Raw genomic sequence first — 13,305 nt, forward strand, 5'->3', positions numbered from 1 at the left:
GTTTCTGCCTGCTTTAGGCCCTGGTCCAGTGGATTCAAATACTTCTTTTAAATTTAGGGTACAGAAGCTTATAATTGTTATTTGTTAGAGGGCTAATCCAACCAAGCTACTCCACAATTTCTTAAGGTGATTCTTATAAACTCTAAAGTTTAAGAAGCACTGCTAATTTTTTTTTTGGAGCGGGAGGCTGGGGGGGCTGATATGTAAAGTCAGTAATTCCTTTCAGCCAATAATATTTCAAGATCTTATTTAGTAAATGAATGCATAAGGTGGTCAAAAGCAGTATGGAAAAACAAACTAATTCTTCATCTTTGAAGGCGATGAATGTTCAAAGATCAAACATTATTTCTTTAAAATATAATTAACTTGGTATGCAGTAAAAAAAAGGGACTTAACAAATGTCCATGATTGTAATGTCCACGCCAGAATCCAAAACTGACCTCTGAATCCTTTATATAATCCCAGGGCTCCCTATGTGGAGAATAATTACAGAATTTGGCATAAGAAGAGTAAAATATGAGCTCACCTCCACTTCTTAATAGCTCTGTTGTCTCAGGTGAGTTTTGTGGTCTCTCTGACCTGAAGTAGACGTCTTAATTTTATTAGCCTGAGAAGATACTGTGAATAGCAAATGAAGTAATAGTTGTTGGAGCACTTTGTAATTAAACAGTGATATAAGATACTATTTATTACTATTATTTTCATGGTTGTACCTGGAAATCATTCATTTGCAGTCTGTTAATTTTTTTAAAGAACTTACTTTAAAAAATGAAAGCATATGCAAAGCTAATGATACAAGTCAAAGGAACCCTGGTAGCTCATCACCCAACTTCAACAACCATTAACTTTCAACCTTTTTGCTTCATCTATTACCACCTCACTTTTTTTTCTTGACATAATTTAAAGCAAATATAAGACCTTATATTATTTCATTTGCAGATACTTCCATATGTTGCTTTACTGGTTAAGAATTCTTTTTATCTCTATTTGTTAGTAATTACTTAAAACACAGCCATGGTACCACTACCCAACACAACAAAATTAATAGTAGTGTTTAAATATTACATAATACTCATTCCATTTTCATTTTTTCTCAATTGTCTCACAAAAGTATTTTTAAAGTTTGATTATTTGAATTAGGATTAATACAAGTTCTACCCATTAGATTTGGTTTATATGATTCATAGTTTCATTTAAAGTATAAAAATTATCCCTCCTTTCTTTTTCATTTAGTTTTTATAGCAACCAGGTAATTTGTCCTGTAGTATTTCTTTTATTCTGGATTTCACCACTAATAAATAATGGATCTAAACAACTATCATCAATGGCTGATAACACTGTTAGGTGAACAACTGGTAGAAAACTTCATACTAGATATAACATATAGATATCATCTGAACCCAACAGTTATTGTAAACATCATTGAAGTGGGGCAGCAAGACATTATATTCCTTCTGCTAAATACATACTTATAAAAAAAAAGTATTATTATAATACTTGGGATTCTCCTTGAAATGTTACTTTCTTTAAAATCAAACAAGAACTATGAGAAGATAATTTACATTCACTTTATAGATTCAATAAAAATGTATCTACAAACAAGAATGTTGTAGTCACTAAGGAATCAAGCCAAGGCCAAAGCAGTACAGCAAAATAAGTACCAAGAGGGAAGTTTATAGCAATGAATACTTGTGCCAAAAATGTAGAAGGACTTCAGATAAACAATGATGCACTCAAGGAGCTAGTAAATCAAACACAAACCAAACCCAAAATTAGTAGGAGGAAAGAAATAATAAAAATCGGAACAGAAATAAAATTGAAACCAAAAAAAATACAGAAGATTGAAAAAATGAAAAATCGTTTTTTTGAAAAGATAAAAAGAATCAACAAACCTTTGGCTAGACTGAGAAAAGAGAGACGATCCAAATATATGACATCACAAATAAAAAGACATAACAACGGAGACCACAGAAATACAAAGACTCATTAGAGACTATTATAAACAACAATATGCCAACAGCTGGAAAAGCTATAAGAAATGGATAAAATCTTGGACACATATAACCCATCAAGATTGAACCATGAAGAAATATAAAACCTCAGTAAACCAATAACAAGTAATGGGTTCAAAGTTGTAATAAAACGTCTCCCATCAATGGAAAGCCTGGGACTGGATGGCTTCACTGCTGAATTCTATAAAGCATTTAACAAAGAACTAACACCAATTCTACAAAAAATGTTCAAAGATATGAAAAGGAGGGAACATTTCTAAGCTTCTTCTACAAGACCAGCAATACCTTGATACCAAAATCAGACAAGTACAGAAAGAAAAAGGAAAACTGCATGTCAATATCACTGATGAACATAGATTTAAAAATTCTCAATAAAAATACTAGCAAAATGAATTCAACAACATATTAAAAAGATTATTCACCATCATCAGGAGGGATTCATCATGGGGGGTGCAAGGATGGCTCAACATTCACAAGTCAATAAATTTGATACATCACATGAACAGAACCAAAACAAAAATATATATGATTATTGCAATTGATGCAGAAAAAGCATTCAATAAAATTCCACATCCCTGAACAATAAGAATACATGGACATAGGGAGGGGAACAACACACATCGGGGTTTAATAGGGAGCGGGGAGCGAGGGGAGGGAACTTAGAGGATGGGTTGATAGGTGCAGCAAACCACATGGCACACGTATACTTATGTAACAAACCTGCATGTTCTGTACATATATCCTAGAAATTAAAGTAAAATAAAATAAATAAGGTTCAACATCCTTTTGTGATAAAAACCTTTATCAAAATAGGTATAGAAGGAACATACCTCAATATAATAAAAAGTCATATATGAGAAAACCACAGCTAACATTGTACTGACTGGGAAAAAAATTGAAGGCGTTTCTCTTAGATCTGGAACAAGACGAGCATGCCCATTTTCCACCACTTCTGCTCAATGTAGTACTGGGAGTCCTAGCCAGAGCAATTAGGCAAGAGAAATAAATGAAGGGCACCCAAATTGGAAAGGAAGAAATCAAATTAGCCTAATGGCAGAGGACATGATCTTATAAAAACCTGAAAACTCCACACAAAAACTGTTAAGACCAGATAAACAAATTCAGCAAAGTCTCAGGATACAAAAATCAACATACAAAACTTTGTAGCATTTCTATTTGCCAACAGGAATCATCTGCAAAAGAAACCAAGTAAGCAATCCCATTTAAAGAATATGAAATAGCTAGGAATCTATTTTACCAAGGAAGTGAAAGATTTGTATGAGGAAAACTATAAAACACTGATAAAAGAAGTTGAAGATGACACAAACACATAGAAAGTATTCCATGCCCATGGTTGAAAGAATTAATATTGTGAAAATGACAATACTACCCAAAGCAATCTACAGATTCTATGGAACCCTTATCAAAATACCAATGACATTCTTCACAGAAATAGGAAAAACAATCCTAAAATTTATATGGAACCTAAAAGACCCCAAATAGTCAAAGAAATCTGGAGGAAAAAGAACAAAGCTGGAGATACCATATCAACATGGTACTAGCATAAAAACAACATATAGATCAATGAAAAAGAATAGAGAACTCAGATATAAATACATACATGTACAGCCAACTCATCTTTGACAAAGGTTCCAAGAACACATAATGGAAAAAAGGAGTCTCTTCAATAAATGGTGCTGGGAAAACTAGATTATGCAGAAGAATGTCACAAAATCCCTATCTCTTACTATACACAAAAATCAAATCAAAATGGATTAACGTCTTAAATCTAAGAGATTAAAATATGAACCTACTAGAAAAAAACACTGGAGAAATGCTCCAGGACACTGGTCTGGACAAAGATTTTGTGTGTGTAAGACCTCAAAAGCACAGGCAACCAAATTAAAAATGAACAAGTGGGATAACACCAAGCCTAAAAGCTTCCCGTGTTCTGCTGTTTTCGCAGCAAATAAAACAATCAACAAAGTGAAGAGACAACACACATAATGGGAGAAAATATTTTCAAACTACCCATCTGACAAAGAATTAATAGCCAGACTATATAAGGAGCTCAAACAACTTGACAGAAAAAAAAATTTAATGGGCAAAATAATACATTTCTCAAAAGAAGACATACAAATGGCAAACAAGTATATGAAAAAATGTTGAGCATCATTAATCATCAGAGAATTGCAAATCAAAGCTACAATGAGATATCATCTCTCCCCAGTTAAATTGGCTTTTATTAAAAGATAGGCAATAACAGATGCTGGCCAGGATGTGGAAAAGGGGGAACCCTTGTGCACTGTTGGTGGGAATGTAAGTTAGTACAGCCACTATGGAGAACCATAGGAAGGTTCCTCAAAAAAACTAAAAATAGAACTACCATATGATCCAACAACTCCACCACTGGATGTATATCCAAAAGAAAGGAAATCAATATATTGAAAAGACGTTTGTCTCCCATGTTTATTGCAGCACTATTCACAATAGCCACAACATGGAATCAACCTAACTGCCCATCAACACATGAATAGATTTGAAAATGTAATATCTATATCTACATCTATCTATCATTTATCTATTTATCTATCTAATCTATCTATCTATATACCATATTTTATGGCTGTGCTATTCCACAATGGAATATCATTCAGCTATTAAAAAAGAATAAAATCCTGTCATTTACAGCAACATGGATGGAACTGGAAGTCATTATATTGAGTGAAATAAGCCAAGCACAGGAAGACAAATATCACATATTCTTACAAAGAGGCTCTCAGGAAGATAAAGAGTAGATTGGTGATTGCTAGAGATTGGGAAGAATAGGAAGGAAGCGGTACTGAAAAGAAATGAATAATGTGTATATATGTGAATATATGGTTTGATGGAAGAAATAAAACTTAAAGTTAGATAGATCACTAGAATGACTATAGTTTACAATAATCTATTGTATATTTCAAAATAGCTAGAAGAGGAGAACTGGAGTGGTTCTAGCATAATAAAGAAGACACGAACATTTAAGGGGATGGATATCCCATGTACACTGATTTGATCTTTACAAATCACATGAATATATTAATTTACCCCATGTGCCCTGAAATTATGTACATCAATTATGCATCTATTTTTTAAAATTTTAAGAGAATAGAATTTAAAGAGAATATATGTTGACTAAATTAATGAACTAATGCACAATTAGATACTGTTTTAGCCAGATCGTTACTGTAACCTTAGCTTTTTTCCTTCCAAACTATTTTACATTCAGTAAGATTAATTCTCCTAGAGAACAGCTCTGTTCATGTTGATTATTTAAGAAAAAATAATTATAAAAACCAAATTTGATCAAAATATCTGGCCTAATATTTAAAGTTATTCACAATTTTATCCAACTATCTTAAATTTTACTTATTCTCATTGGGAACACTATTATGACTGAACTACATTCCCACAACCATGACTCATTTTCTTTACCCTGCCCCGCCTGTTTTATTTTCCTGTAATTAGTAGCCTCTACTCCTCATCTTTACCTAGGGAAATTTTGCCTATATTCAAGACCTAATTTCTAGATACTTGTTTTAATGGCATTTGTCCAATTAATTTGGAGACAAGTGATTATTTTTACCTCTGAAATTATCCTTAATTTTTACATTTAAAATGCATTTATTATATTCTTCCCTTTACTTTGTTGACTTCTCTTCTCTGGATTATAGTCTATGTGAGGTTAGGAATTTACCTGATTCATTTTAATATAAATTAATTAAATAATAGTTGAATGAACAAAAGATAATGAGGGTAAAACATTTGTAGCTGGTTGGTCAGCAATATTATACTATAGTATTATTGGGAAGGTTTTCTACCAAGTGCCTTAAAATACACTATGTCACATCCTCTTGGAAAATCTCTAAGATTCACTTCCCTTCTTTCCATTTATTTCTCACAATCTCTCTACCTAACTTCCTCTTTTCCCTAGGTTTTATTTTTCTCCCCAACACACACTTCCAACTTGAACTTGTCTTATGCAAGCTCCCCTTTGGGCTAGGGAAGCCAATGACCCCTATACTCTGTCTGAATTTTAAAAAGTTTAAAAGTAAGTAAATCAGAAAACATCCTTTTCTTTCAAGCAGTAACAGTCTAGTCAGAAGTATGTTTTTATTGTGGTAAAACACACATAACATGGGATCTACTTGCATACATGTACTGCAGATCTCTCCCCATTTCTGCCTCTCCCCAGCCCTGGCAACCACCATTATACTTTCTGCTTCTACACACTTGACTACTTTAGATACCTCCCATAAGCAGAATAATGCAATGTATGTCCTTCTGGCTTACTTCACTTAGCATAAAGTTCTCAAGTTTCATCCAGGTTGTAGCATATGACAAGATTATTTTTTAAGATTGAATAACATGTCATTGTATGAGTATACCATATTTTATTCACTTATTCATCTGTTAATGGACGTTTATGTTGTTGCCACATTTTGGTTGTCATAAATAATGCTGCAGTGAACATGGGTATGCAAATATCTCTTTGAGATTCTGTTTTCAATTCTATTTTTAAAACCACCTTAATGGATCATGTAAGGGTGTTTCTTGTGAGAAAACAATGGCTCTACATAGGATAATTTAAAAAAATACTATGTACTCTCAACCCTGACCATTAAAAAATAGAAGACTTGTTAACAATTGACTGCTTTTTTCTTTTCAGTCCTTAGACCTATTAACAATTCAGTACCTAATTTTGCAGCATTAAGAAATCAGGAAAGTAACATTTCTTGGGAGACCTTGAAGGACACTGGAGATTGGCAAATAAAATGTGTAGGTCAGATGTACATTGGCTTGTGACCAGAAAATTTTATATTTAACACATCTGCATTAATAAATGAAAGTTTTAGTGAAATTCACAGCACATCAGGGAAAGAATTTAGAAAACCAGAAATAATTTAATCTCTTTAGTTATTTAAGAAGAACATATCTATATACTTGAGAGTCAAGCTAATAAAAGGCTTTGCCAAATTGTAAAAAATAAATGGAGGTGGAATATAATTTATTTGTAATTTATCTGATAAATTAATCATTTAACAAACATTTCTTGGATAGCCACTGCTTAAAAAATATTGTAAAAGCCATTTGATGAATAATTCTCTGACTCATATACAAATAACTATAATAAAATTCTTTATGGAGTAAGCACCATGGGTAAGAAATAATATGTTACAGAAATTCAAAGGAAAAAGTGAATTCCAATAGAATGAATAGGCTATAAACTTTCAAAGCTCCAGGCATAGTTGAATGAAATAATTAAAATGTAATTATTTGACAAGGTAGTTTAATTTAAGCTGTATCCTGACTTGCAGAGGAAGAAAGAGGGTGTACTCCAGGTAGAGGAAGTAGTATACGTTAAGCTACATTAGAGAAAACCATAAGATATAGTATAGAAACAATTAATTCAGATTAAATACAAATTATACATGATTAGGATGGAAAGTAGATTGAAGTCACTTTGTAGAAGTCCTTTACCCATTACTCACTAGGATATGGGTGGGGGGTGAGCCTAGGGAGGTTTTTGAGCAGTAGAGTAACAGGACAAAATATTGTTTTTAAAAATCGATCTTAAAGAAATATACAGCGTAGTCTGTAATCCCAGTACTTTGGGACGCCAAGTGGATCATTTGATGTCAGGAGTTTGACACCAGCCTGACCAACATAGTAAAGTCCTGTCTCTACTAAAAGTACAAAAAATTAGCCAGGTGTGGTGGCACACAGCCTGTAATCTCAGCTACAGCTACTCGAGAGGCTGAGGCAGGAGCATCGCTTGAAACTGGGAGGCGGAGGTTGCAGTCAGCCTGGAGATCATGCCACTGCACTCCAGCCTGGGTGACAGAGATTCCATCTCAAAAGAAAAAAAAAAGAAATATATAGGATAGACTGAAAGTAACTCATTAGATAATTGCTAAATCTGTAACAAGAGATAATAAGGGCCTAAACTAAAGTGGTGGCAATGTGACGAGAAATGAGGATATGTATGAAAATATCTAATAGTGGTAGAATTGTTAAGACTTAGTAACCAATAGGAAATTGTGATGGAGACAAGAGGAAAAAAAATTTAAGAGACTTTAATTTTTCACATCTAATTTAGGTAGAGAATTTTGCCATTATCAGAAACATTAAAATCAGAAAGAGAGGGTAGATTGAAGAGAAGAGGAAAGATGTCAGATTTATAATACTAACAGCACAGAAGTACACAACATAGTTAGAAAAACAAATAGAATGCTAGGAAGGTGTTAAAGATTCAGATTTGAAAATCATGTTTAAAGAATTAATAGTCACATGGACTACCATATTATCCAGCAATCCCACTGCTGGGTATATATGTAAAAGAAAGGAAATGAGTATATTGAAGAGATATTTGCACTGTCATGTTTCCTGCAGCACTATTCACATTAGCCAAGATATGAAATCAGCCTGTGTCCATCAACAGATGGATGGATAAAGGAAATGTGGTACATATACACAATGGAATATTATTCAGCTGTAAAAAATGAAAATGTTATTTTTAACAACATGGATAAAACTGCAGGACATTATGTTAAATGAAATAAGCCAGGAACAGAACAACAAATGTAGCATATTCTCACTCATATAGAGAAGCTTAAAAAAATGGATTTCATAGAGGTAGTGAATAAAATGGTTGTTACCAGAGGCCAGGAAAAGTCATAATGGAGGAGAAGTGGATAAAGAGGGGTTGGTTAATAAATATGAAATACAGTTAGATAGAAGAAATAAGATCCAGTTTTCAGTAGCACAATAGAGCAACTATAGTTAACCATAATTTATTGTATATTCCAAAGTAACTAGAAGAGTAGATTTGGAGTGTTCCCAACATGAAGTAACGATAAATGTTTGAGGCGATAGATATCCCAACTACCCATATTTTATCATTACATATTGTATGCTTGTATCAAAATATCACATTACCTTACAATTATATGTAGCTATTATGTACCCATAAAATTTTTTTCAAAGAAGTAATAGTCAATTCTTTAGAATGTAATGAAATACTAAAGGAAAGGAGAGACTCTGGTGAAAAAGGAACAAATAAATGCTTGAGAGTGTTTTTGTTTAGGGAGAAAATGGAGCCAGCTCTATATAGAAGAGGAGGAGTTAGAGATGAGAGAAGACTCAGATTGTTTGTGTCACAAAACCCAGTGTGAACATGGTTACAAGACGGTAAAAAAAAAAAAAAACAGGAGAAATAAGAACAGAATTTACATTATAAGCATCAAAAGAATGATTTGGTAGTGAATAGAGCAAGTGAGAAAATTGTCACTGAAGTAAATGGGAACATAAGTTATGTAATAGTGTTATGAAAGTTTGCAAAGGTAGTGTTTTAGAACAGGCTAGACATAGCACTGTGTCAATAAATCTGAGGAAGTAGATAAGGAGGGACTACCTGTTTTAAAAAGAAAAAATGTAAATGGTTATATCAGGACAGAGAAAAACATAGGAAATTTATTATAAAAAGGGGGTCAAGGGAGTATCCTTGAAAGGAATTACTCTGATACAAGATAAAAATAGATGGAGAGAAGTTGAGTGAGTTAATTGTGCAGGTTCTTGACCTTCACAGTAAGAAGAAAGTTATATGGTATGCAGTGATGTTGGGAGGCTAAGACAATTGAAGAGGTTCTGTGTAGCCACACTGAAGGTGTCTGTAAGAGCTCAGGTGATTTGAGTGAAAGAATGTCTGGGCACGGGGGAAGTTAAGTGGCAAGAAAGTGGACCCCAGATAGACATAATCTTGCAATAGTATTTGATATACTTGGCTGGCAAAGAAATGGCTTCCATTAAGTTTAAACGAATTTTGCAGGAGATACTGGAACCACGTTGAGGAACATGCTAAGTTATTGAACAGCTCAGTAGTTTGCCATGAAAATACATTTTGCTTTTGTTCTTTGTTGTACATATTTCCTTTGGAGAGTTTGTTATAAACCAATATATTGCTTAAGAATGAGAAAAATTAGGAGCATCACTGTTACTCTAAGAAGTTGTTACTGTAAACAAACCTGTGAAACTTTGCTCAATCCAATATTTTTCAGATTTTTTTGACAGGAAAATTAGAAACATGTTGATTTTTGTTATGGCACTTGAGTGCTTACATATGATTTCAAACCTAAGGGTGCTTTTTTCTTTAAGAGTATTTGTATCTTGGGTTCATGAAGATAATGCATTTTCAATATAGATAACATTCTGCAAATTCATTTAACTATTTTTTTACAAGTACTTCCGGAAGACCTGAAATGCTGCCTTAAAATAGAAAGGATTGTTGAGCTGAAGACTAGAAGCAGCAGATGCAAGAAAGTTCTCTGCTTTCCCTCTATTTGCCTAAAAACAGGATATTGATTTATAAAGACAAAATGTGCCCCAGCCCCACTTCTATCAGGGAGAAAAACAGTTAACCAGTGAGGACAGCTTAGGACCTTTACTGGCCTGGAGATGGTACCAGAGGAGTTTATATTAACAAACTTGACTAACTAGCCTTTATCTGTCATTATTTGTCTTTCCCCAAGATGCTATCCTATAGAAGCTCAAAGTTATTTTCCTTTGTATTGTCACTTCTCTAAAAATTTACTGTTCTTTGTTGAAGATGCTGTATAAGCTGGGTTTCCAAGCTGCCTCTTTCAGAATTATTCATTCCCTGGTGCCTCACATGTATATATGTAATATATGTATTAATAAATATTGTTTGTTTTTCTCTTATTATTCTGTTTTTTGTTAGGGGGCTGTTCCATCTAAGAACATATGGGGGTTATTCTTCCCCTACACTCTTATTCTTCCATATTTGCATATATCAAAATCTTTGTTCATTGTTGTGGAATTGATTTTTTTCTTTCATGTATATCTTCCAAGTTTATTAACAAACAATAACAAAGCTTTTCTTTCAGCTGATACTTCTGTCCTTAAGAAATCTAAGACAAAAGTTAAAGTTAGATAAAGGAAGATTTGCTGTCATAGTAAGTGTGGCAGCATGATGGGGAAATCAGAGTTTCTTCCTAAGTAAAAGTATGGATGATCCCCTAAAATCCCAAAGAAAAAGCTGCAGAACACTGGGAGGGCAGGGTAATTGCCAACAATAAAGCAGGTGAATGTTTTTATGCTAACCAAAAATAGTGCTTCCCAAACTTTTCCACACCTTAGAAACATCTCGGGAGCTTTTTAAATATCCCAATGCCCGGTCTCATTCAATACCAATTATATGAGAACATCTGGGGTAGAAGGCTGGTATTAGTATCTTTTTAAAGTATACTAGGTGACTCCAAAGTGCAGCATAATTTGGGAACTGCTATTCTGTAATAAGATTCTTTAAAAATACTGACAGTATTATTTTGACTAAACTCCATATATTAATAGTTTATATTTACGCTGGCTCTTTAATTTTCCTTATCCAGGCTAAGGAAAACTTTTGAGGCTGAAGATTATGATCAGGCGCATTGCAGTGAGGTGGCTTCAATGAACCCTGACTGTTGCTTTTGTTTTTCCTTCCTTATTTGAATAGCCTTAAGCTACTTATTTGAACTGATTGTCCTAAACGTGAATGTTTTTGCATGATTTCCTCCCTGCTCAAATTGTCTGATTTGGTTCTGCCTCTTGTAATCCTTGCAAAAGTGACTAAAGTCCAGGGACATGCTTGTGGAGTGACTTCCTCCACTTGGTGTCATTCAATTAGGTAAAGATTACCAACAGCAGCTGCTTCTATCCTTTGCAATTTACTCACAGTAGCTACCGCATATGCTTCATTTACATGAAGTTATTTTGTTTACTAACCTCTGGCATAGGTCCCCAAGTCTTAATGCACACTTTAAGTGTCCTAAATAGACAAAACAACTGTTTCCTTGAGGTGGCATTAGATAACGTAATGGTAAAACTCTTCAAGAGTGTTTCTTAAAGTTCCTGCTCATTTGCACTTCCAAGTTTTTATTAGATTTCAAAGCATCATGCATTTACATATATCAATTTCTAAGTACTATGAAGTAGTTCATTAAATTGAATTTCTCTGATGTTTCCTGTCTCAGTTATATGCCAATTTCAAAACAAAATATTAACTCAAAATTTGATAATTTGATATTATCCAAATATTCATCCTTACCTGTATATTAATAATGTCCATTAAATTTATATACATATAGTCTATTGAATAGCAACATTCTAAACATATTCCCATCTTAGTTATAATTAGTTCATCAAAAAGGTTGTATTAGAATTATTTTTTGGCTATCATTCACATACCTGATTATTTACAGGAAGGATTTGAATGACAAATACAGCAATATCCAGAGACATACAGTGAAGAAGGTGTGATGTAGATAGAAGAAAGAAGAGAGCCATACTCAAAAACACTGGCCTTGAAAAGCAAAGAGCAATTAACAGGGGAAGAGAATTATTCAATTTTCAGAACTTAAAAAAAAATACACAAAATCCTCTGAATTTTGTGCTAGTCAAATTAAAAGAGAAGTGACATAAAATCATAATAATCTCTTTAGATATTAAAAGGAAGCATGGCAACTCACTACAAAGGGCAACATTTTTTCTGATTCTGATGTCTACATGATATGCTGAGTCTGATGTCTAAGAGAGATGTCATCATATAAAGTATGTTTAATCGTATTATTACATATGTAGAAAATCATTCATACAACCATGTTTATATAGCCATTCCTTATACTGACCATTAATGTAAATCAGTAATAAAAGATTAAATCACAATTGTTCCATGGCAGTTAGAATGCACTGTAAAGCAACTCGTATAGCTGTCTAGTATTTTTACATTATGTCCAGACAAAACTCAGAGAACTCCGTTCTAAAGAGAAACATTTTACCATGTCTCATAGGCTATTTTTTATAGTAAATGATTTCAGACTAATTCTCTCATCTTTTTTACAACGTAGAGTTTGTGTGTTTGTTTGTTTTCTTTTGCTACAAAATAACTATGACCATATTTGTAGTTAGTATATACAACTACAAATATACACTGTATATAGTACAGTGGCCATATTTATTCACCAAGATAAGATTGATATAATATGTAACAATAAAAATAACAGTTGGGTTAATGCACACTTCTTTATTGTTGCAGTTAGCAAATAATGCAATGAGCAGCTAAAGGAGGAAGAGAATTATTCAGTTTTCAGAATCTGAAAAAGAAATACACTTAGTCAAATGCGGTTTTGTATGGACTCATGTCTTAAAGGTACAACCAAGTCTTCTCCTCCCTGGGCTGACTTATTATAATTTGTTT

The 13,305-nt window shown here is 33.1% G+C and overlaps 1 long non-coding RNA gene across 1 annotated transcript in view; it reads right to left on the minus strand.

Annotated features, from left to right (window-relative positions):
• The window catches only part of LOC134730819 (uncharacterized), a 98,047-nt gene that overhangs the window by 1,749 nt on the left and 82,993 nt on the right, over positions 1-13,305 (minus strand). The window contains exon 2 of the long non-coding RNA XR_010112795.1: positions 527-618. This is a non-coding gene — a long non-coding RNA (uncharacterized LOC134730819). The remainder of the gene's footprint in view (positions 1-526; positions 619-13,305) is intronic.

Source organism: Pan paniscus, chromosome 6 (assembly GCF_029289425.2).
Source record: "Pan paniscus chromosome 6, NHGRI_mPanPan1-v2.0_pri, whole genome shotgun sequence".
Classification (NCBI taxonomy): Eukaryota; Metazoa; Chordata; class Mammalia; order Primates; family Hominidae; genus Pan; species Pan paniscus.